Here is a 22,608-nt window from a genome sequence, read left to right as displayed (position 1 = left end):
AAAAAAACTTGACATTTTTACTCAATAGGTATTCTTTGGTATTGTCTTTAAAACCATTGAAATCTTAATCAGAAACAGTGAGTTCTAATGGCAGAAGACATGTAAATCTTGACATTACATCAGTTCTACATACTATTTGCCTAGTTCAGTCACTGCACATATTAAATGGGGACAATTTCCATGTTCAGTTGTGGCAGGGAGGGGAAGGGGAAGATTGAGTCACTAGATTAAAGCTTGCTTTGGAAAAGGTTTTGTTTAAAACGAAGTTAATTGATTTTTAGGTTGCTTAATGTTTTAACATCTGGGACTCATTTCAACTGACAGTTTGAAATACTGACATTCAGCTTTTCTTTTGCCCGGTGCCACAGGCAACTCAATACGATTAAACAATTAATATTGCTTATGTATTCCAGAGTGCTAATAATGGCCCATCTAACTTTTAGACATTTGCATGTCATGTTAATGAATATATTTGGTGAATAGAGAGTATCTTAAGGATATGGGGTTTATTCTGCAAGATGTAGTCAACTGCTAACTTCTGAGCATTTCATGAGGTCAGAATTATCTATTCAGATTTTTGTATTTGAAAATACAATATTAAGTCCTCAGTAACAACATAACTATTTCAGAGAACATACAGGAATATTTTAAGTTTGACTTCAGAGAATCAGCTCATTATAAACATTTCATGTTTGTTTGGCTTTTATTTAAGTCACAGAACAGTGTCATATGACAAAGATTTCTGTAAAAAAAAATTTTAAAATTACCCATTATTTGATAGGAAGGTTATTTTTATTATGGTATTCTATGACTTCTGGAGTTTATAAATATACAGTATTAGCTTGTGATTCAGAAGCAAAACACAATAGATTTTTCATTTCACATTAAAAAGGAACACTCGATTAGTTATCACTGATTTCAAATAGAAAACTGTCAGTGCTATTGTGTTATGTTTAATAAATTACAGCATAGATTATTTGATCGGAACATGAAAAGGTTATAAAATATGAGCCAGCAAAAAACTATTTCTAAAAAGTTGGGCAGTTAGTAGCAAGTTATTGAAGAATGGCTGATCCATTGTGGAATTGGAGACACTTTCTAACATTTAGAAAAGTTCTACCATGTTTCAACTATGTGAAAATAATACCATAATAAAATGGTTGATCTGTGATATAACTAAAAATTCTGTTTCGATGAACTGAATGTCTTGCTACTGGCAATTCTAACATGACAACGTTAGGCTTCCTGCCTCCCCCCACCCCACTGAGATTAGAAGCAAGCACTGATATTGGTTTCAACCTTTTAGGTAGAAAAAGTTTTCTTCTTCTTCAGTAATCCAAAAAGAAATCTGGCATGTATTTGACAGCAGAGTAATACAGATGTGGTTAAAGTACTGTTATAGAATTTGTGTGTTGTTTTGGTACAGTTAAGCAATAATATTTATGGAAATAGAAGGTATGCCTTTGTATTGATCTCTTACTGACAAATGAGGAGCCAAAGTCAAAGTATTGATCTCAAATACCTGACAGCTTGAAACAATGAGAACAGGGATTGTCTGTAATTTCCAAGTCCTCTGTTCTGATTTACAGGCTCATCTTTAAATCTTGAAATACAGACATGGCTAAACCTGTGCTACAAGTGGGTGTGATCTTACCACAGTTTACAGCCTAGCCAGTAGTGATGCAGGCTGAACCTGTATTACAAAAGTCCAACCATACAGCCCTTGTATTTATAGTTCCCTGTTCACTTAAATAGTGAAAAAAGCATATAGGATCATTATTTATTCAGTAGCATGAGATTAGAGCGCTGTCAGCTGTTGGACACGTCTTTTGGATAGCATATGTAATTGAGATCCTGAACAATTGTAAACAATCTTGTGCATTTTTCGTATAAATAAAGGAGTTACCTCTAGGGAGTTTCCCAGATTTTAGTCAGTATGATCATTTCCCATCTACCTAAAATTCCCCTGTGTTTTCAGTTGTGCATTTCCATCCATAGATCAGTCTGCACCAGTAATGTTAACTGCAAAATAGCTGCTGTGTTTCACCCCAGATGTAGTTCAGTTACAGATGAATAACCAATTGTTTTTATCTAGGGCTCAGTTCTTTCACTATTCATATCGGAAGGAGTTTTGCCACTGAATTAAAAAGAAGGATTGGGCTTATGATCTATGAAGTACTTTTAGAATAAGCTTCCCTATAAAGATGAAGACTGCATAACAAAGAATAAACATAAAGAAAAAAGATACTATTGCATCCCAAAGAAAGGCAGGGTTTCTCTAACCTCAGTGACCTAATCCTGACACTCCTGTTCAGTGTGCATATTTGAAAGAAATTGCATTATTGCACCTTAGTGAGTTACAGTTTATCAGCTGAGCCATGGTAATTGTCCTGTGTATTGTCATAGTCCAGCCTGCCCAAGCATCAGGATGATGGTTAGATTAACTCTTTTTATGTTGTGTTAGCAAGAATTCCAGCTTTTGTTCTCTCTCAATCTCTTCTCATCACATCAATATAGTTACTTTTATTTAAAAAAATAAAAACAAACAAACAAAAAACCAAACCAACAACTTATTAAATCAGCTAAGCGAGAGAGTACTTCGTTGTTTATCTCTGGTGAAACACAGCAGTTGAACTGAAAAGCCCTCACATTACGTGTGCTTTAAAAAGGTAGACTCACTTCCCAGCACTTCTCTATCATTTCAGGTTTACTAAGATAATGGTCTCACGTCCGCAATGCAAAGTGGACCCCTTTGATCATATAACAGTACCTTGTATTTTTCCTAAATTATTATGATACTCATAAAGAATAAAATAACAGGGACTTGAGCACATCAACTGCATTTTCAAATGACCTACAAGTTAAACGACCTTGTCAGAAGAGAATGTGGAAGATATTTAATTGCTGTGTGAAATATCTCAGTTATATTACAGTAAAGACTGTTTTTAAACAGTAGAGGTGCTTGTTCCCAAAATGTCTGACTCTAAGAATATTTCTTAAAAAAAAAACAAACAAACAAACAAACAAACAAACAAAAAACAAAAAAACAAAAAAACAAAAAAAAAACCCCAAACCAACTCTGAGTCTTATTTAAATATCACAAATATCAACTGAAAATGTCTGCATAGTGCCAGATTTGCGGTAGCTTCCAAAACCAGAATTTCTTAAATGTCCATGCTTCCTTTTACAGTTTTTTAATTAGCCTGTGCAAGTTCCTTCATTTTATCTGAATCAGACATGCTAAAATCAAATTACAGGCAAGGCTTTGGTTTTATTGGATTTGAATGAATATCTTACTGGGTCAATTCAATACCATTTTAAATCACAGAATAATATAAATTTTATATAGAACCTTGAAGTATTGGAAATAATCAAGAATTTCGCTCATCTTCTAAGAGATAAATAGTAATAAAGGCTTGTTTCTTTAAAAAAAAGTTAGTAATCTGAAGTAGACATGAACTCTTTGTTAGTAGCAAGTCTATAGCGGTTTTTTATTATATCCATGATTAAGTAGATGACATGGGGGGAAAAAACCAAACAAACAGTGTTTAGGCAAAGTTCTGTTTAGCTTGGACATTGTCAAGTAATAAATAATGGGAGATAAAGTACAATACATTTGAGGACAGCAGGGGCTTAAAATCTTGACAGCAGGGGCTTAAAATCTCGGATACATTGGTAATTACAAATCAACAACCAGATATAGAATTCATGACTACAGGCAAGTGAATATTTTCCTTTTGTTAGATGTGATGTTGTCCTTTTTCTTCCATAAATTAGAAAGAGCTGCTGGGGGCTAGGAGGGAAGAAGCTGCAAATGGTTCAAAATAACCATGATGTTCTTGATTTGCTGTCATATAGCTATGTTGTCTGTCACGGGGTGGCTTATCCATTTTATAAGCTAGTCTTCCTCACTCTTCTGCTTTGAAAAAAAATTGGTAACTGGCTGAAAAATCATGAAAGTTAATTGAATCAGCTAAGATCTGCAGAACTGACATGATAGGTTTTTTGGCCCGTGTTTTGTTGCTCCCTCCTCTCTTTCCATTCCCCCTTTTATGTGATTCATAAATTGTTGGTTTGGGCTGTGAGCTCTTCTCACCTGTTTGCAGAATGCCCCTTATCAAAGAGAACAAACTTGTTCTTACGTGTGCCATCCATCACAGAAAGGGACCTTTACAAATAGTACCCTGGCAATAAATATAATAATCCCATATTCCTCTAGCCTCCAAAGATCACAGTCAATATTGGGGCTGCATTGCTGTTGAGTGCGGTGGAGTTAGGAGGCAGAATGCAGATGATGTCGCACAGCAATTATGGAACAAATAAGGACAAGATGTTGCAAATAGATGCGAAGATGCACAGTGTTGGGATGACAGCAGGAGGAGTGCAGGTTTGAATATATTAACTGCATTTATGGCTGTACTCTTGTTAAAGGAAGCGTGTGCTTTGAAGTTGCTTACTTTTCATGGAATGTAAGAGTTACAAATGAAAGTAAAGGAGTAATTTGTTTAGGTATTACCTTCAGGCATTCAGCTGTTACCACAGCAGGTCTTACTAGTTCTGAAGAACTGTAGCAGCAGCGTTGTGCAAACTGATCGAGAGAGGATGTTATGTGTAGAAAGAACAACATGGTGGCATGGGAAGGGGAAGCACAAATATTACCATGGTAGAAATAGGCATCCACAACTGCCACCATTGGCATTGCAATGGAAACTAGTAGATATAGATTTTACCTAGGTACTATGCTGTAAGTATTTATGTGATATTGCTTATGTGAGGATATCTAAAATCTCTTCGTAACACTTCAGTTTTTAAAAACTATTTTCAAAGTAAGGCTTTGAATCTAACTTCTATTTATACTCTGGTACACTGAACATAATGTTGTACCTTCCACAACTAATACTCAGGATGCTCTTGGAATTTCTAATGTTGGATTTCAAAAATGAACTCAGCCTCATCTTTTTATATGTTCAAGTGGCAGCCTTGGGCAATCTCCATCTGTCAGATAATTATTCTACTTTAGCTACTCATTTCTCCAGATTTTAAAAAGCTTTGCCTCATGTCATCCTAAAGTTATCTATATGCTTACAAAATGAAATGTAAATGTAGCCTTGTATGTTTTATAGACCCTGTTCCTTTTTCGTGAACTAGCTGCCACCTTAAAGCAGTCTTTCTAGTTGCTCATGTCAGCTATCATAACGATTATCCACTCTGTTAAAGATCCATTTCTATCTGTAAGCAAGATCAAGAAAAGCTCCCAAATACGATATGCCTCTAAAATTTTCTTATCTCCCATGCACTTCTCTGTCCTCTATTTTACATTTGGATAGATATTTTGGCCATGTAGCTTAGATTTCTTGCTTCTTGTGAATATGGAAATTGAGGGCTGATGCTATCCCCAGCTAAACAACTGTAAGGTCACAGAATCACAGAATCGTATAGGTTGGAAAAGACCTTTAAGATCATCGAGTCCAACCGTAAACCTAACACTACCAAGACCACCACTATACCATGTCCCTAAGCACCTCATCCAAACGTCTTTTAAATACCTCCAGGGATGGTGACTCAACTGCTTCCCTGGGCAGCCTGTTCCAATGCTTGATAACCCTTCCTCTCGTCCTATCACTTGTTACCTGGGAGAAGAGACCGACCCCCACCTCGCTACAACCTCTTTCAGGTAGTTGTAGAGAGCGATAAGGTCTCCCCTCAGCCTCCTTGTCTCCAGGCTAAACAACCCCAGCTCCCTCAGCCGCTCCTCATCAGACTTGTGCTCCAGACCCTTCACCAGCTTCGTTGCCCTTCTCTGGACACGCTCCAGCACCTCAATGTCTCTCTTGTAGTGAGGGGCCCAAAACTGAACACAGTATTTGAGGTGCGGCCTCACCAGTGCCGAGTACAGGGGCACGATCACTTCCCTAGTCCTGCTGGCCGTGCTATTTTTGATACAAGCCAGGATGCTGCTGGCCTTCTTGGCCACCTGGGCACACTGCTGGCTCATATTCAGGCGACTGTCAACCAACGCCCCCAGGTCCTGCCAACCTCTACCCTACGTGGTAGAATCTGAGAGAGGAGTCAGAGAAGCAGGCAGTGAAGAAATGATCTTGGGCTTCAAGAAAGCTGGCTTTGGCTTTTTCAAGGAACAGGTAGGTAGTACCCTATGGGAGGTCCCCTAAAGTGCAGAGAGGCCCAGGAGAGCTGGTTGCTCTTCAAGGACAACCTCCTCAAAATGCACAAGGACATACTTTTCCATTGTGCAAGAAGACAAGCAGGTACAGCAGACAGCTGGCTTGCTTGAATGGGGAATTCCTGAGTCAACTCACCCAAAAAATGAAGTGTATGAAATGTAAACAGGGACAGGCCTCTGTGGAGAACATAAAAAGAGTGTTTGGGTGTAGAGGGAAGCACTGAGGAAAGCCAAAACTCAGCTGGAGTTGAAGATAAGTGAAGGACTTCTATAGATACCTTGGTAACGAAAGGAAGACTAAAGAAAATGGTGTGCTGCTGATGCAGCAGGAGACGTAGTGAGAAAAGGTACAAGGAGGGCTGAGGTACACGGTGCCGCCTTTGCTTTGGTCTTGACTGGCAAGGTCTACTCTCAGGTCTCTGAGGTCCCTGAGCCTCATGGCGGAGCTCAGGGAAATGAATTACTACCAACACGTGAGGAAGTTCAGGTTAGGGACTACTTAAGCAAACTGGACCTCAGGGTACCGGAAAGCAAAGCTTTGAAACTGGGGCAGCAGTTAGCCCTTGTGGCAAAGACAGCCAGCTGATAACTGGGCTGCAGGTGGAGGGGATGGTTCTTCACCTCTGTTCAGCATTTGGGAGACTGTGTCTGGAGTGCTGCATCTAGTTTTGGGCTCCCCAGTATGAGAAAGACATTGATGCACTGGAGCAAGTCCAGTGGAGGACCACCAAGACAGGGAGGGGATTGGAGAACATCATACACAAAGAGAGGCTGAGAGAACCGGGTTTGTTCAGGCCGAGGAAGAGAAGGCTATGTAATACTTTATTGCTGCTTACCACTCCCTAACGGCAAGTTATAGAGGAGATGGAGTCAGGCCACTCAGAGATGCATGTTGAAAGAATGAAAACAAAGGACGCACACTGTAGAAGGATGGGAGGAGAAAGTGTGTCAGAAAGGTCAAACGCTGTAGTAGGCTGGCAAGCTGTAGAGTCTTTGCAGATACTCAGAAGTTGACTGGATATGGCTGTGATATAACCTGATACAACTTGGAAGCTGACCCTGTCTTGAGCATGAGGCAGATGACAAGTAAAGGTCCTTTCCAATCAAGTTATTCTGTGATTACCTGCAGATCAGATGTTAAATATTTTGCAGATAATATGGAACTGTTAGATATTTAATTACTAAATATTTTAAAACATTTTTGCTTTTCTTTCTTCATGCTTTCTTTACTGTACATAAGAGATTTTTCAGAATACTTACTGTACCTGCATTTAATTTACAAACTGTGGGATTGTCCTTTTAGAGACAAAATAACAATAGAGGAATTTGCCATTGTTCTTTGTTATATGGTGTACAAGTTTGCCAGATGCATAATTTAAAAACTGTCTAATTTAAATAGGGAAAATGTTCATCTTCCTTTTGCTATAGCTTGAACAATAGATATGCTGCTCTCAGACCTACTGAAATTCAGTTGTGAATATATTTTTCTTTTGCACCAATATACATTAACTTTTTAAATTGTAGGAGTTCTTGGGGAGTATTCTTGAACATCCTGTTCAAAGTGTTTTTAATGGATTTTATAAATTGATTTGACCTTCTTTGAAATTCATTTTTGCATGTAGTAACTATTTGGTCTCCTTCAGACAAGGAGTATTTGCTAGATTTTGTGAGTATGCTATAAATGATACCTTAATTCAGAATATTTTTTCCTGCATTAATTGCCTACAGTATGAATTAATATTCAGTTGTTTGAGTTTTTTTTAGTTTGTTGTTTAATGAGATTTTTATTGTCTGTTTTCTTGAGTTTACAGATTGGTACATTTAAAACTGTGTTTGGAAAAGAGCATTAGTATAGAATTATTAGAGATCTGAATGCTAGGTATTTTTCCAGGTGTTTGGAATTAAAGAAACATGTATTTAAGGAAAAAAAACTCAGCTCAGATGACTTCCTTGCATACTGTGGTGTATTTCAAAGAAGAATAAAGCAACTAAGAGGGGTAGAGGAGAACAAACAGACTGGACAGACAGATGTTGTAACTGTTTTGTACTCTTCACCAGTCTTACTCTGAACATTTTATTATTTAATTTTCTGATTTGCAAGTTTGGTATTATCACAAAAGAACAGATATAAGTACTAAATAATGAATATATTAAAGATGGAAATAATTCATGACAGTTACAACTCCAAGAGTGCCATTCAGTTTGCTTTGATACCATCAGAACTTTTTAAAATTGGTTTAGGAATTAGAAGCCCAGCTTTTTGTGTCTTCCTGAATTCATAAGTACTTTGGAATCAGCAAAACATGTCAACAAAATAAATGACCCTGATGCAGGTTGTTTGCATTTCTGCCATGACTCTGTTATCAATATGGTATGTCTGCAACTGTGGGCTTCTGAAACACTGGGAGATTATCAGCAGTCTCACCCTCCCTGTTCAATAGCCAAGTAAAACTCTTGGTACATGCGCTTATCTTACAACCTAGAGACTTTAGAAAGTAAACCTACATAATTATTTTTTAGAATAATTATCCAGTATCTCTGGTTTTGTAGGGATTCAAGTTGTGATGATTGATTAAAAAAATAAATAAAATATATGATGGGTTTTTTAAAAATTAGCATTTTAAGGGACATTTGCATTCTGAGGAAATAAGTGGGATTTTTAGTATCTGTTACTTTAATGACTTAGGATCTACCATAGGCTTGGTAATTCACACTTGCCATCTTTTTGGCTAACACCCAGCTTGTAGGTTTTTTTTCTGGGAAAAGATGCTTATCCTATTGTAGAAACACATTAAAATCAGTGAGGCCATAGGTGCATGTATCTGTCTGTGGGAGACTAATTTGCATAATCAAGGCCTGACAAGTCAATGGTAATGAAGAATCCATGTTGTTATTTACCTAAGCAACAGCGAAAAGAACAGTAACTGCTAGGTATGGAGCTTGTGCACGTACTGCACTTTGACAGGGAATACCTAGTGCTTTGTAAAAAGCCTTTAATAGTTTTCAGTAGAGATTTGGTTCCACCTGACAACAGATGTAAGCATGTCATCCTACTAGAGGATCTTAAAAACGCCAAAATTCCTTATTTTCATACACTTCTTATGCTTGCTTGCTTTTTATGAAGCAGTCTTATGACAGTGATTGTGAAGTACAAACGTGGCTTTGTACGGAAGTCTATTCTGAAATAAACTTCAAGGCTTTTATCTTAGACACATGGAAGATATGTTCATGCACAGGACCTACTTCATTTTTAGCATCATTGTATATTGAAAAATAAGCCTCTATTTTAACTTTGAAACCCAGTTTTCCAAGGTTGTAAGCTGCTTCAACTTCACATGAAATTGATCAGATTTTTTTATTTATATATACCTATAGGCATATGTGTGTGTGTATACACACACAGATGACAGCTGCTGCTTTATGTTGTAAAATTAAAAACACAAACAAAAACGTAAAAGAATTTCCTTGGCTGTTATGAATCAAAACAAAACTCTTCTCTTTTCCGCCTTGTGTTTACATGTGGGAACCGTATCCTCCTTTTGTCATACTTCTTAATTTTAAAGATTGTCCATTTTGTTAAATCTGACTTTGCTATTTGCAGTTCTCAGCTCTTTCCATATATTTCTTAACTGGACATTCTCAACTTCTGAGATTCAACAAGGCCAAGTGCAAGGTCCTGCACTTGGGTCACAACAACCCCATGCAACGCTACAGTCCTGGGAACGAGTGGCTGGAAAGCTGCCCGGTGGAAAAGGACCTGGGAGTGTTGGTCAGCAACCGGCTGAATATGAGCCAGCAGTGTGCCCAGGTGGCCAAGAAGGCCAACAGCATCTTGGCTTGTATCAGGAATAGTGTGGCCAGCAGGACTAGGGAAGTGATTGTCCCCCTGTACTCAGCACTGGTGAGGCCGCACCTTGAATGCTGTGTTCAGTTTTGGGCCCCCCACTACAAGAGAGACATTGAGGTCCAGAGAAGGGCAACGAAGCTGGTGAAGGGTCTGGAGCACAAGTCTGATGAGGAATGGCTGAGGGAACTGGATTTGTTTAGCCTGGAGAAGTGGAGGCTGAGGGGAGACCTTATTGCTCTCTACAACTACCTGAAAGGAGGTTGTAGTGAGGTGGGTGTTGGTCTCTTCTCCCAAGTAACAAGCCATAGGACAAGAGGAAATGGCCTCAAGTTGTGCCAGGGGAGGTTTAGACTGGATATTAGGAAATTTTACTTCACTGAGAGGGTTGTCAAGCATTGGAACAGGCTGCCCAGGGAAGTGGTTGAGTCGCCATCCCTGGAGGTATTTAAAAGACGTGTAGATGTGGTGCTTAGGGACATGGCTTAGTGGTGGTCTTGGTAGTGTTAGGTTTATGGTTGGTCTCAATGATCTTAAAGGTCTTTTCCAACCTAAATGATTCTATGATTCTCCTTTTTGTTATTTTTCTTGCTGCAGCAGTATGATTTTCAGTGCCTTGGTTTCATGGTTTTAAGCTAGATAACTAACTGGTTCTGCATTTGTCCTTTACCAACCAGTGTTCCATCACTGGCTTATGAATGGTAGAAAAGTTGTATATGACTAATAGAGAAACAAATGCCAGCATGCTGCTCTGCTTTATATGTATAAGCTGAATAATTTTTTAATTACCTACCTGCAAAATTCATATATGTGGATATACAAGAGCATGTGAAATATTGGGCGGTTTACAGACAATTCTAATTGTCTCTAAAATTGTTCTTGAAGGATTAAAAGCATCCTTATTCAAATGCTCGTCATCCTGTCTATTGTCAGACCTCCCAATCTCTGAGAGATAAGACAGGAAGAAGTTTCATGTTACACAGTTTTAATGAGGCCGCTATTACATACTCCCCCAAAGCATTGCATATATCTGTATCAGTTTTAAAGATGGGAAAAATGAAGTCTGAAGTGAAAACTTGCTCAGGGCAGAATGGTGTGTTAGTAAGAAAAGGACAGTCCTCAGCTGTACCCAGCAGATGGCATTTTTCTCCCTTAAAACAACTAAATATTTTCAAAGCTATAATCGTTGGCTATTTTCATACTTAAAAATAAAGCCTTGTTTCACAAAGTATTAAAAGATTGCACCGTGAGCAAATATTTATCAGTAGATGATAAATTAAATATAATGTGTACCTCTAATTACAGGATAGAGAAGATTGTAATGAGGAGAGTGAAATGGGATAGTGAACTTTATTTTATTTTTTTCTCTCTCAAGTCTGCATATCAAAACCATCATCTCTCACAGATGTTTATAAAAGCACTTCGCTCTTTTGGTGAATGTTAAAGCATCCAATCTCAAATGCTCAGGTTTTTAATCTTTTTACTCAGGAGTACAAAATTCTGCTTGGAAGTGGATGTTCCATGGTAGGAAATCACTGGATTTGGAGAGTAGAGCAGGATAGATGGACTCAGAAGTGAATTGGATATCTCCTAATGAAGGCTCTGAACTATTCTCTCCCCTCCAGAAGGGAAGATTCACTATGGGCACGGTTAACCCTTCTCAACTAATGTATTAATAACATTTCTGACTTCTTAATTTGTGATGATAATGATCTGTACGCAGTTCTGATTCAGGACTTGCCGTTGTTCATTCTGCTCTCATTCAAGAAGAGAAGCAGAAATGACTCTCAAGTCTCACTGAGCAAGATGTTTGTGCTTAGTTTTCTGCACAGTACTCATTTTGATAAAAATCTTCACACGTTACTTATGTGTTAGAAAGTTGTGTTTTGAAAGATTAATTGGTATCATGATAAAGTAGAATAATGTTTTGGTTTTAGAAGAGACAGTGGTATGGCATGCAAATGCTTTCTTCCATCTGAGATAGGTCATAAATACAGCTTTTTTTAACAGCAGAAGTATTAAGCTTCAGTTATTTGAATTGTCAACTAAAACTAGATAATCAAAACGAGTCTTTTTCCTCTTTTACTCAGCCTTATAATAGGATATGATGAATGGTTTCTGTACGAACAGTGATAATTTCTCTGCTGTTTACCTTAGTTTTCTTTTACATTAAAAATAAGAGGAAGCTATTACGTGTATTTTTTTTACGTGTATTGTATGCCAGTTGTTTCTTTGTAATATTCAGAGACGTGCACTATGGAGGAATTTTCCAAGTGTCTTCTGAAGATGATATCCTGCCTTTTTTGGAGATAAAATTAAGATTCTTTGAAGTTATTTGGCTGGCAAATTTTTGTGGTTTGATAGAGCCTGTATTGGCAAAAGGCACACCTATAGCCAGTCTGTGGCAAAAGGAGTGTCCAGTGTTTTACAGTTGTAAAAACACTTTCATTTGAGTAAAAATAAATTGGTCCCATACATTTAGAGCATGGTATAGCCTGTACCAATTACTTAAAAACTTACATTGTTGACAAGTTTACCAGACAAGCCTGAGGAAAAGGAATGAACCCTAACTAGTGCAGAAAATAACTAATATTGAAATTATACAGCATTGTCTGTTCTGTAGCTTTCCGTTGTATAGACTGAGGATCATTCATTTCCCAAAGGATTTTATATAGCATTTGGTCCAAATGTTTGTGTTTGTTGCTGAAAGCTGTGTTATGAAACTGATGATTCTTTTTAAATGAAAGTTGCATACAAAAAGACTTTTAAACAATCCAGAAATGGATTTTTAAACAATCCAGAACATAAAGATACTATAGATGTAGACTTTGCGGAGTCGCTTCTCTGTTGCAGTTTTTTACCAAGTGAATATTTAAACAGTGCAATCTAGTTATGTACTCTTGTTTAATGCAGAAGATATATCTCTGTTATTGCTCAACCTAAATTATTCCTTTGATTCACTAAATTTGAATTAATATGAATTTCTTGCAAGACATAAAGTGTATAGAAGATTTTTCTGACAGAAAAACAGAGATGGATATGACAAAAGGGCAAGAATGTGGTGATAATTTAAAGTTAATTCCTCTGATGTAATAGTTCCAGGATCACAAATAGTTTTTTTAACTTAAAATTAACTTAAAAAAAAAATTGAATGGGTTTCTGAAGCTCTAAAACAGCAGCTCTGTCAACAGAGAAGTTGGCAGGTTTGGTGGTTGGTGTTTTTTGGGGTTTTTTTTGTTTGGTTTTTTTTTTTTTTTTTTTTTTTTTTTTTTTTGACAAAGCCTCATCCTGAAGTTTAATTACCAAGGGGACCTGCAAAGACAGAAATACAAAAGTTATGGAATAATATTAGCAGTGAGAAAGGGTGAATTGGGGGAAAAATTGGGGTGGAGGAAACCTTAATTCTAGAGAGCTTTCTCTACCTTTGTTTTAGATAATCTGTTATTTATTTACTGGTAGCTATGGCAGCTCTCTGCTCAAGTTTGCTGTACTTAAAACCAAAACCACACCCCACCCTCCCCAAACTCTGAGGTTCTGTAAATACCAACCAGTCTCCTATATAAGGAAAGACCACTGATAAGCTTAGATGAAGGTGGGTTTTATTAAAAACTGATGAATGGAGAAAGGATAACGTATAGTGAGGAGAATAACCATTGTTTCAACTGCAGTGAAAACAGACTAGCTTAGATCTACAGAACTGTCTGGGATATTGGGGCAATTGCAGAAAATCTGTTTGTGCCATGTGTGCAAGCTTGAGAAAGTTGGGTAAGAAATAATTTTGCAACTCTCACAAGCTCTCAAGTATGAGGTTGCACCCTTTTTTCCTCACTCAGACTTCTTTAGCCTGGGTGTCTTCATAACAACTTAATGAACAAGAATTCTCTAGCTTGTCTAAAAACCCTTCTTCCTGCATTCTGGTCCTAAGGAAAACAATTCTCTTTTCCTTTCTTTTAGTTTTCAAATGTCAAATACAATAATTACATTCTATCTTAGCTTTTGAGTGATTTATACCTGAATGAAGTGCATGTTTGCTCTCTGATAATAAATTTTCTCTGCCATAATAACAAGGTGGTGTTGAAAGTAGCTTCAAAGAAAGGAATGGCCTATTTAATTTTTAAACAGATAAAGGATTTGTCTGAAGGAACAATTAAAACTTGATTTTGCAGCATTTGTATTAATTGTTTTCTGATACTGTCTTTTACTGGTTCAGGAAAGTAAGTGTGTGCATATAAAGTAAACCTAGAGTTAATTCGTTTTCTGTGCATTTTAAGTCAATCATGGATAAGTCTTCTTCCAGTGTAAGTCCGGATGTGAAAAATTAAAGCAATATTCTGAATTTGAAATTAAATAGGTTAGACAAAAAATGTGGAATTGTAGGAACTGTCAAAGTAATCCTATTGTCACTAGTCTGTGCATGTAAAATGTAGCAGAGGAATGTTAAGGTTACAGCCTAGCATCCAAAAGAAATTGAATTCCTCCAAAAAGAGTCGACCCCAGGAGCTGTGCGTTACTTATGCTGGGACAGGTAGATCCAGAGCACAGATCTGTAGTAGCTGAGTAAAAGGAATAACTTTGACCAATCCTAAATTGCACTTCTCTTAAGAAACCAGGTTGTAAAAGAACATATGAGACACTTTGTTGTTGGGTTTCCTAGCTGGTGTAAAATTTGACAGCAGGGATGTGTTAAAATGTAGGTTTCCCATCATCTGTTACGGGAATATGTGCCCTACCAGTTTGCCCTTTTCTCTCTTCTGTGTCTTCTCATCTTCTGTGATACTGTTCCCAGATAGACTCAATTTGGTGTTCCTGCTAAAGTTTTATTCGTTCTCCTTTCCTTCTCTCACCCATATTTGCATGTGAGTCTTCAGGGTTGGTTTCCCAGTAAAAGTGATTATTTTTTATTTGATGTCAGTTGCTACTCCAAAGTGATTAAAGTCCTGGTTAAAATGCATAGGATTTCCATGAAATAGCTGAAATTGCATTCCTGTATGCTGATTGAATAGTTTCTCTGATGGTCTGAAGATGTAGGTACGACTGGGTATATAGGAAAAGGCAATAGCTTATGTTATTTTCTTGTGCTTATCATATATATTTTAAAAATAGCCAAATTTTGAGACATCAAAGTCTTTCTTCATACTCGAAGTTAACTTGCATGCTCCAGTCCTTGTTTTTCCCAGCTGTATCAGTCTAAGAAAACATACTGCTTTTTTCTAGAGACTTTGTCTTACCTTAAATCAGACCTGAATTAAGTTCACAGTGTTTATAATGAACAATATGATTTTTTTTTTTCCTGCAATACCTGTAATTTGTTGCAGTTAACTATATTACCTAAAAAGGCTTATTATCTGTGCAGGTAGCTTATAATACCGCCATGAGGATCTTCTGCTTGGAAAATCAAAATATACTGAACCATGTTGCACAAATTTTTTTAGCAGGCTTTTTTTGGCAGGGGTAAATTATAGTCCAAAAGGACATGCAAAATTGCTTGCAGTAAAAAATGATGTCTTGGAGGCATATTGCAAAAAGGGAAAAAAAAAAGCCCCTGCTTTACTGTACATTTGTTAATTAATAACTTAATAATTTATGTTACATAAATCTTCTCAGAAATAGATGAAAGAAGTGACAGAGCAGGTCATCCTGATACCAGTTAAATCAGTAGTTATCAGCCAGGGTCTGGAAGTAACTAATTTTTTGTTCTATGCAGTTAGCATTTAATAATAATTGCTCTTTCACTTGTGCCCTACATAATAAAAATTCATCATTCAGGACAGTAAATGAAAAGATGCTCTCTTTCTGTAATAATAATACAGAAATTTTTATGAAGAATTCAATTATTTTTTCCCACATTTTATAGGAAAGATACATTTTTGCAAGTTGCTCATCACCGAGGCCTCAGCTTCTTTGACTTTTTAGAGAGTGTGTGACAAATAGGTTAGTAATTTCAAGTAAAGTCTAAAAAGCTGTCATTGGAAAAGAAGAGACTAGGAATACTGATAGCATATGAAGAGCTTGCAAAAAGGTTATATTGGACCAAAAATTTTGTAGAAGCAGCTCGCTAAGATGATGATGCTTCCTGGTCCTCTTCCTCAGCCCTTGCACAGGCAAGCAAGTGGGTCTGGCTGCATGGGACTTCTTGGGGTATTTGTGAACTGGGATGTGACCATACCCCAAGTGCCTGGGAGGAAGGGAACCTGGCTAGTGCCCTGTCTGTTTTTAGTAGCTGCATCAGGTTTATATTGCCGTGGAGATCATGGCTGCTCAGGAAAAATGGGAACAGTAGTTTTCAACCTGGGAGCTGTTGCTGTGAAGCAAATGTTGTGTGTGGAGCAGAGGCATCTCAGAAGGTTTTGTTGTTCCTAATCTGTTTGCTGGCTGCCCTCTGTTTCTTAGCATCATCCAAGCTGCCATCATCCCAGTGCATTCCCACTCCCCTCCTGGCACTTCCAAGAAAAGTATGCTTCCCCTCTCTAAATTTGGGAATCAGGATAAATGGTACTAAAGTTTGGAGAAGGAAGAAGGGAGAAGAGGGGGAATGTATTGGAGGGAAATAGTAATCTTAAAAAGCCTGTACAAAACAAAACCAAGGGGCAGCTGAGTGTTGAAGTCAGAAGTAAAGGAAAGAAAGAGGAATGGAGAAAGGGGTACTGGGGGAGATGTGGCACTTCTGAAGTGAGGCAGAGCGCCCTGATAGCAGAGCAGTGATTTCCCTTGTAGAGAAAGGAGCCTTATGGGTAAGGATACTGATGTTTTTTGCACAGAGTGATACACCAGAAAAGACAGGGCAGCTTTACTGCAAATGTCTTCTGGATTACAGGAGTAATAATTGGTATTACTGTGTTGGTAGTTGGTATTAAAAGGTAATAGTCCTTTCTTTTGTCACACCCAGTAAAGTACTTCAGCTGCATTTCTTAATACTTCAGAATGCAGAATACTTCATTCTGTGTTTATTACTACCTGAAGAATTTCTGTAAAAGAAATTTCATTTAAAAGTTCATATAATGAATATGCTGAGGAACTTAATTTTATAATGAACAGAGGAGCTAAATCTTGCACCATCTGTGCAGGTTTCAGAAAGAAGAGTGAAGCATTCAGTAGAGTTCATGAAGTCTCTGACAGCCTTCCTCCCTTATTTTGGGTGGTAGGGTTGTTCGTAGCAGACAGGTGTTCATGCATTCTGCTGGTGGCACTTGTGTCTGGGTAGATGGCAGCTGGGCGCGTATCCTCCCCAATTCCAGACAAACAATTCATTGTTTGTTACAGGCTTCACTTCAGGATTGCAATCTGCATGGTTCCCCAGTAACCCATACCTAAATGGTTTGTAGACTGTAATTCAATAATTTCTGTGGTTGTGCATGATTAATTAATAAAATATTGGTTTTTAATAAATCATTAAAGTGGTGTGGGGAAACAGGAAGAAAAAGAAATCAGTTGGAGTGGTCTGCCATGCATATGGTTAAGAATGCTCTTTCATGATGCCTTCCCATGGAAGATCTTCAATAAGAAGGTGGGAATTTTCATACTGATTATATCTTCAATCCATGTAGACAAGTGAATTTTACATTCTTTACATTCTTTACATGTTTATTTTAAAGAGAAATTGTTAGTCTTCTAGATAATTTTATTATGCACCTCTGTGTTCAGTCCCTGTTTCTCTTGCATACCAGGGCAGCGTCAATGAGCTGCAGTCTAATTGTGTTTTGTGATGAAGTATTTACCAGATTTGAATTCTCCCTCAATTGGCATAATTCAATCACCCCTTGTTCTTTTGTTATGAGAAATGAAATATGGATCACCTGATCAATCTGTGGTTTGCCTTGCATTGTCAAAAGGATACTGGTACCAACTGATTTACTTTGGATACCGTATGCTGTGCTTCAGAGTGGTTTACAATATTTTCTCTGAAAAGCTTTTGCATCCGTAATTCATCAGATTTTTGATATATGGTAGACTCACCTCCATGGGATACAGAAGTGCCTTTTCCGTATTGCAGAGGAATTCTCTCTAAATTTGGCCAACCTGCAGAGTGGCCTGTTCTCTTTTACTTGGAAGTGTTAGCTGCCAAAATCTGGGACTGCCGTGAGATCCTGCCACCACTGGTGCGGCATGCAGGGCACTGGGAAAACCAGAAAACTGTTGGAGCAGCTGTGCTGACAAATGAAGGGCAGAATGGGGGAGATTATAGCCAGATGAGACCACCCCATCACAGCTTTCCTGCCAATTCTTTGTCACGGTTTTTCAGCAGTAACAACCTGTGTTAAAATTACTGAATATTTCAATTTCCAACTTTGTTCTGCTGATTTAGAATAGTTGTGCAGGACAGAAATTTGTTTTTATTTTTTTATTTTATGAATAGAAAGACCGAGGACAAAGGAATGACAAAACCTCATGTGGAAAGAAAATTCAATAAGCCTCAAAGTCAAGCCTTTGAATGTTAGGAAATAGCAGAGTTCTAGTTGCCAGGTTCCTATACACTATGATATATTCCTTAATTAAATGGGTAAGTACCTTTTCCTAATTCATACACACAGGAGCACATCTCTTTCACCACAGAGGAAAGTAATGCTAAGGTTGTGAGGGTGATTGTAAGTATGTCATCAGCTTCTCTTCAAAGTGATGAACTTCGTAATCTAGCTAAAGTTGCCAGCCCTTGCTTCATAACTTGCTTCATCAGCAGACTTTCTCTGTTCATGACTTTTCCAGATTACTAATAAATATATTAAACAGTCTGTTACATAAATTGAATAGTCACTTGGCCTTTGCCAAGATGAAAACTGACCATTTATTCTGCCTGTCCAGTCTCTTAATCAGGGTTTGATCCATAACAGTAAGTAGCTTTTTCCATATAAAAGCACTTACTGCCTAGTTTTATTTTTTTAAAAATAAATTACTGTGGAAGACTGTAACAGAAGCCTTTTGGCAGTCTGAATTGATTATGTCAGTGTGGTACCTCTCATGTCCCCCACTACTTTTTAGGCACTCTTTCATTAAAATGATCAAAAGAGAGGCAGATGCAGCCACAGTGTGAATGCAGGGGATGTGCAACCTCCTAAGTAGCACCGCTATGTGTGGCCAAGGTAGGCATGCTGAACAATACTGTGCTAAAGGCTAGGACTCTGAAGAGTTTGCAGAAATTACCCTATTTGGGTGTTAAAGATTGACATGGGGTTTTTTTAATGGCAATTCGGACCTTCCGTATTAAGAAACGTCAGAAATCTGGATATGTTGCATCAAGGTTTGGTGATTTATTTCACCTTAATTATCAATATATCCCCAGAGCTTTTCTTTTAGTACCTCTATTTCTGCAGGCATTTCATTTTGGTAACTTAAAAAAAAAGGTTTTTGACTAGGAAGTTTTTTGTCAAAAAGTTTTTTGACTAAAAAAAGTTCCTGACTAGGTGCCTTCATTGTTTTCAGTGGGTACAAACAAATCCACTAGCTTTTCAGCAGTCTCCCTATCTTCCTTAGTTGCTCCTTGTATTTCCACATGATCAAGTGCATCTACTGAACTATTTTTAGCAATTTTGTACTTGGATATACTTGAGATTTTTTTTTGCCATTATCTCATTTATTTCTTCTAGATCTTATTTGCTGTTAGAAGTCTGTTTTCTTAAGTAGCTCCTGAGGAAACACTTAAAATGTCTTTGTTTTGACTTTAAGTCTCCTGATACAAAGCTTCATATTGTGGTGTCAATTCTTCACTTAATTCTGGGTATTGAATTTGCTAGTATTGTGGTCTCTTATATTTTAAAAGAGGGCCAGGGTGAAAGGACCCTATGGGGTCCTAGACTAGAACGTGGATTTACGGTGTTCCAGTGAGTCCACTGCAGGGCTGTGTGAGTGCTCTTGCTTTGTGATATGTGGATAATCTGGGTAGAGTTGAAGCACAACCTGTGTCAGGCAGGTCCTTCAGCAAATAGGGAATATTTCCTAACTCCTGTCCTATATTTTAGTGAGATGAAAGGGATGATATTCAGAAAGAAAAAATTGACGTTTACTATCAGAAATAGATTCTAATAGTGAAATCTCTCAGACGATGTAATAATCTCCCAAAGGAAAAGGCAAGCAGCCTCATTTTTCAGATAATTTATGGTCAGCCTGGCCCAATTGCTCATTATACTACAGGGAATAATATTCCATTGGTGGAGGAATGGGCATGATTATTTAATGGGTACTTTTTGTTTCTACTTACTTTTCCTTTCTACTTTTTATGGATAAGGTATATGTAAATGTAGTCAAAATGCTTCTTTATGTGATTTGCCTGTAAGGCAAAGCCTGGACAAACATTAAAATATTATCAGTGCTAGACATAAATGCAGCAAACAACAGGAAGTGCTTTTGGAAACATCTGATGTCATGGTTTTACTTATAAAGTGCAAGAATGTTTCTTGAAAAATCTCCCTGTCTTTAGGAAAGCATTTGTGTACAAACACCCCCAAAAAACCCCAACAGCCAAACACTTGTTCAAAAATAATGCAAATTAAACCCTCCTAACTCAAAGTAAACCTTGATATTGGTCAGTTTATTCTTTTTGACCATGATCTAGAATCACTTGCAGACCATTACCTCAAATATGAGGTCACTTTGTTTTGCAGTTTCGAGCTCTCTAAATGTAATTTTTATTTGGTTTGGTATGTAACAATGGTGACATTATTCAGTGGAAGTTATGTCTTTTCAGGGATCAGTTACTTCCTAGATGCCTATTACCAATAGTCAATGACAGACAGTGATTTACTGTAGGGAGTGAGGTAGTTCAGTGAAGCCTTTCAAGTATTATGCATAGGAGCTTTTCCTATGAAGGACAATTATCACGTAACATTGATATTTTGCCTGAGTTGCATGTGTTTCAGAAAGCGGCATGCTTATTAATACGACTAATAACGCACACTGGAGTACTGTTGTGGGAAGACTGAGGATGTTAAATTCAAGTCTCTAGTTTGTGCTATCCACTGCATTTTTCCCCATGAATATTACTTAGAATACAATTTTATGTTAATTGCCGTCACCATTAACTTGGCTTGGGATAGTCTGCAAATTCAGAATTCACTGAATTAAAAGGTTTTGCTTACATTTCTGTGGGGTTTTAATTGCAGAGATGAATTTAGCATTGTAAAATTGTTTACAGTCTCTTTTTTAACACTTGATTGTATCCCTTCCCAACCTTTTTCCCCTCTTGAGTTCAAACCCAGGGTTTTTTGCATCTTTACTATGTAACCAGCTGTGCATAGTATCTCTTCCAGTTCCCTCATAGCTTTTTTTCAATTTGTGCTCTAATTTGAGAAAGAATGTCCTAAATCAGAAACACTGTCTATTTGCTTACTCTTTAGCATGATGATTATACTAGAATAGCTTGTATTTTTCCATGAAAAAAGTTTTCTTGCATGACTGATGAGTAAAAAATTTTGTTAGAATATTTTCATAGCCTGAAAAAGTGGTTTGATAAATGCACTGGAGAAAGCAGGAGGGAGCTCTTCTGTCTTGCCTGTGAAGCCCATGCTTTGCCATTGTCAGTATTCTGCATGCAAGGTTCACTGCTGCTTCTGTGAACTGTCAAGTTCTTTGGCTCTTTATACTTTTAGAACAAAATGAAATTCGTGTTGTTTGCAGACCATATATGCATGTCAGTTTAAATTCACAAGCTTGTCTGTGCACTGGTATTAGCCTTTTCCAGAATTTGTATTGGATCCTTTTATATACTTTTATATTTCTTAATACCTAGTATAGTATTTTCACTATGTTACTCTTACATTAGTCTGCAAAATAAATTAATGAAATAATTAATGATCTTGAAAAAAATTGAATGTAGGAAGTTAATTCTTTTAACCCTAACATCAATTTTTATAACTCTCTATTTATGCTTTTCTGATTTTCTTCTTGCTTTTTCTTTCAGTTTCATATTCCTAGAAAATACATAATTAGAGTTGAAAAGCAATGGGGAATGATTATCATAAGCAAGAAGCAAAATATAATTGTAATGTCACTGTAGTACCATCCAAGTTATGGTTCAGGAGACTACTTGAGAAACTGCTTCTCTTTCCATGGTTAAGATATTGCAGCACAGTGCAGTTTTCCCTCATAGTTTAAGTGAACACAGGATAAATACAGAATATTTATTTGTCATGGTTTAACCTCAGCCGGCAACTAAGCCCCACACAGCCGCTCACTCACTCCCCTGCTGTGGGATGGGGGAGAGGATCAGAAGAGTAAAAGTGAGAAAACTCGTGGGTTGAGATAAAGACAGTTTAATAGGGAAAGCAAAAGCCGCGCACACAAGCAAAGCAAGGAATCCATTCACTACTTCCCATGGGCAGGCAGGTGTTCAGCCATCTCCAGGAAAGCAGGGCTCCATCACGCGTAACGGTTACTTGGGAAGACAAACACCATAACTCCAAACGTCCCCCTCTTCCTTCCTCTTCCCCAGCTTTATATGCTGAGCATGCCGTCATATGGTATGGAATAGCCCTTTGGCCAGTTTGGATCAACTATCCTGGCTGTGTCCCCTCCCAGCTTCTTCTGCACCTGGCAGAGCATGGGAAGCTGAAATGTCCTTGACCAGTGTAAACACCACTTAGCAACAACCAAAACA

The 22,608-nt window shown here is 37.5% G+C and overlaps 1 protein-coding gene across 3 annotated transcripts in view; it reads left to right on the top strand.

The window, feature by feature from the left end:
• RNGTT (RNA guanylyltransferase and 5'-phosphatase) overlaps positions 1-22,608 on the top strand; it is a 197,062-nt gene that overhangs the window by 132,740 nt on the left and 41,714 nt on the right. The window lies entirely within an intron of this gene.

The sequence above is a fragment of the Mycteria americana genome, chromosome 3 (genome assembly GCF_035582795.1).
Source record: "Mycteria americana isolate JAX WOST 10 ecotype Jacksonville Zoo and Gardens chromosome 3, USCA_MyAme_1.0, whole genome shotgun sequence".
NCBI classification, from domain to species: Eukaryota; Metazoa; Chordata; class Aves; order Ciconiiformes; family Ciconiidae; genus Mycteria; species Mycteria americana.
Note: the sequence above shows the minus strand (reverse complement) of the source record. Positions and strands in the feature narration are given on the sequence as shown.